Here is a 3,796-nt window from a genome sequence, read left to right as displayed (position 1 = left end):
TTCACGTAGGACCTTTTTCTTGACCTCGTTTACAAAAAGGTTTATGGTCATATTTTTTTTTTTTTTGAAAAAAATACAATATAATAATATACATATACAAATATCTTCATTATGTGTAGCCTACTGTAGTCAATCAAACATTTCATTGTAACTATTTGGAAATCAATCTCTTGGCCTACCCCTTCCATATTGAGAACCGAAACACTGTTGACTACAGCTGTTGATTAGGCCTATTTACACATGTTATTTTGTTGTCTACCTCGCGTAAAGCCTCATTTCAAGCTGTCAATCAACCACAAACGTAGATGTTTTAGCCGGTTTGCGTCTCTCCATGTCTCAGGGGTGCGGTCTCCTTCCCGCCGTTGTAGAGAAGGCGTGATTATTCTAATTACGATGGTTTTCAGATGCTGGATTTATCAACAGCCGCTCGCTCTTACGATGGGATTGGAGAGGTACACATGTTTAGTAAATCTCACGTGAGCTTCGTCGTACGACGAGATCTGCGCTCATTTCTGCGATGGTTTCTACGCAAGTTTGATAAATAAGGGCCAATGTATTCAAAATTTCTTATTTTGTGAGCTGCACAGATTCGCGCAGAATGCGCCATACACCATCACGAACGTGCCAATTGACACAAACAAAATGGCCATCCCTACCCGTTGTCCTGTGGGTCCCTCTTCTCCTTTGACCCCTTTGGCTCCCTGTGCGCCTTTAGGCCCTTGATCAGCCTGGGGGCGAGATGGGGATTAATTGGACAACAGAAAAATCTCCAAAGTTAGTTAGAAAGAAAATCTCTTCACCAAGAGACTCTAAAATATTGCTAACATCGGTCTATCTCTAACTCTGTCTATTCCAGATCACCCCCCCCCCCCAACCACACACATGAGCATTATTAATACATGTTTTAAGTTTTAAAAAAAGTCCACTTCTATTAAATATTTTTGTGCATTCTGTGATGCAGCTAAGGCTCTTGCACCCTGCTGACACAATATTATAGACAGGTATAACAATATCCTACGCTTGTTGCATTACAAGTTAAATAAACATAGTGAAAATATACAGCAAAGGGAAAAATACAGAAAATACAGAAACTTTATCAAGGACATGATTTATGAATGGATTATACATTTCTCTGGAGCATTAAAAGCTGTGTGTGGGTGTGTATATACTGTACGTGTGTACAGTGCAACTCATCAGTCCCTGCTTGTCACACATTACTCAGTGTGTGTGTGTGTGTGTGTGTGTGTGTGTGTGTGTGTGTGTACAAATGTGTGCGTGTATACTAACTGCAGGGCCTGGTCATTCGCCTGGTTCCAGTGGTCCAGTGTCGCCTACACTCCTGACGAAGCCCTGAAGTCACAGAGACAGACAGACAGACACAGACACACACACAATGAACAGTGTGCTGCAGATGGAATCACACAAGAAGGACTGACGATGGCATGAAACACTAAATGGCATCAAGAGGTACAGGTACTAGAATGGTATTAGAAAAAATAGATGGCAAATTAGTTTGTTCCATCAGTGACAAGTCAGATTTCCACAGGAAGATGTTGTACAGTACTGAAATAAATACAATCCAATAATGCCACAGCACCAAGGCTTAATTTCATATTGGGTCTGATTAAGGGCCATCAAAATAATAAAACATCGATGAAAGCCCTGGTCCTCTTTTTGAAAGTCGCTTTGGTTATAAAGCGTCTGCCAAATGCAATGTAATGTAATGTAATGTTGCAAACTTTATTTATTATTTTGAGTGTATGCATTTGTCCAGCATTTGGGCTGGTTTTAAGTGTGTGTGTGTGTGTTTTTCACGTTTCAGGTCTTGATTACACGTACATATGCAGATATTTTTAAAAGCAAATATTTATTTTATCTTCTTACATATATTAACAGTACAGTATGCCGATCAAATGAAACACACCCTACTGACAGGTGTACCTTAGAAATCTCCACTAAAACTCTAAAAAACTATTTTAGGGAATTGAAGCTCTGTTCATGTGCAAAAAAGAGACAAATGCGTTCCAAAAATATCAATATACGTGTAAACAACAGGGTCTTACTGCATGTTGTGTACCCACCCTCTCTTCTGTGCATCCAGGAGATCATGGCAGTCCCACCTCCCTTCTGAGATCCGGTGTACACGCACACGCTGCGGCAGCAAACCCTGTCTGTGGGTCTGGGAGGTCCTGGTAGTCCCATCTCCCCTGGAGGCCCGGCGTGGCACTGCCCCCATTCCCCTCCCGACACTCAGGAATCCCTCAGCCGGTTTCCATGTCCATGCAACTGCCCCAAACAGCCTTCCCAGACGGCCGAAGCACCCTTCGCCCAACGGTTCTTGGACCACTGCCACTGTTGGCAGTGGAGCCCCGGAGCTGGCCCACACGCCACCCCAGACTGCAACCGGGTGCCTTGCCCCCAGCTGAGTCCGGACAAGCACTGCAGTGAACGCCCTTCTCCACACAGCGAGACCACCTCCCACCTGCGCAGCAAGGCATTCCACTGACCCGGTTGGCCACCCACCTCAAGGTAGCCGAAGGAACCGTGGAGCAACCTCCAGCCAGGCATCAGGACGGGCCCTGCGCATGACAATGCCTCCGCCACCCAAAGCACCTGTAACACCAGAACCACTAACCTAAGCCAAGCCTCTACAACTCTACTCTAATATACTCTACTCTGCTCTACTCTACTCTACTCTACTGAGATTGGTGATCCAGGTTCTCTCTGAACATTGCAGACATCATCAGGCCAGTCCCGAAGACCTAACTGAAAGCACAACAGTGCACAGTTCCTTCAGTGGTCAACAAAGCCAGTACAAGACCCTGCGTTACAAGCAAGAGACAGTGTCGCTAATGCAGAGGAAAACGTTCAATGCAGTACTCATACTCAAAGTCGACTGAAGGCACAACACCCAATTGCAGTCCGGGACAACGCACAGTCCAAGTCCAGAACTCCTCCACCCACAGTAGCAGCAGTCCAAGATCTATTGGACGAAAGGCACTTCAGCAGTCCAAGGCAGCTGATCAGGACAGTTTCTAGACATGGAGAGCAGCTAAAAGGATCCTAAATGTCAAGAGAGGATATGAAGGGGGAGGCAGAACCTTCATCTGAACCCTTTTTTCTGGGAGGTGGAAGCTTTTTTGTCCTTTTTTTCCTTCGAGCTTGTTTTTTTTTCTTCTTCTTTTCTTCAAGCTTTATCCTCCAGGCCCCCAGGTGAAGTGTCTTCTCTCTGTTGGGTTGTGGTGTGAGTAGAGTCTTTGAGTCTTGGTCACTGGCAGCAGAAGGCTGTACACAGGTCAACAGCGTGATGCACTCTTTAGATGGTGGTCCACTGCGGCTCACTGGTGCAGCGGTGATGCATTGGCACTCGGCAGTTTCCAATAGTGCATTGGTTTTCCACTCTGGCGGTTATTCACTGTAGAAGTTTCTCACTGTCAAGTCTATGTCAGCACTGGGTTTCCACACTTGAAAGAGGACTGTACACAGACATAGTATTCCACTCGTCTTGTCTTTTTTATTGAGGTCACTGACGTTGATGTTTTGAAGTACAGGTAGTTGTCTTGAAGTAGTGGTAACAGATGGAGTAATTGTAGAACAGCAGACCAGAAACCTTTAAACATATAAAACACAAAATAAAAGAATTAAATACACTGCATTTAAACATTCACACACCCACACAGAGAGAGATAGGCCTACGTCACTACATCACCTGCAATACAGACACTTTCCGCGCTACTGTGCATAGCCTACACCAAGTAAAAACTCCCGAGCCACATTGTATGCGGCTTAATGGTCA

General features: G+C 44.9%; 1 long non-coding RNA gene across 1 annotated transcript; it reads right to left on the bottom strand.

The window, feature by feature from the left end:
- Positions 1-655: 655 nt before the first annotated feature.
- LOC134438781 (uncharacterized) lies at positions 656-2,568 on the bottom strand. The gene is made up of 3 exons (XR_010032654.1): positions 2,082-2,568; positions 1,288-1,350; positions 656-728 (listed from the first exon to the last, which is right to left on the bottom strand). It is a non-coding gene; the product is annotated as an uncharacterized LOC134438781 (long non-coding RNA).
- Positions 2,569-3,796: the final 1,228 nt, after the last annotated feature.

The sequence above is a fragment of the Engraulis encrasicolus genome, chromosome 22, assembly GCF_034702125.1.
Source record: "Engraulis encrasicolus isolate BLACKSEA-1 chromosome 22, IST_EnEncr_1.0, whole genome shotgun sequence".
In the NCBI taxonomy this organism is placed as follows: Eukaryota; Metazoa; Chordata; class Actinopteri; order Clupeiformes; family Engraulidae; genus Engraulis; species Engraulis encrasicolus.
This window is presented reverse-complemented; position numbering and strand designations above follow the sequence as displayed.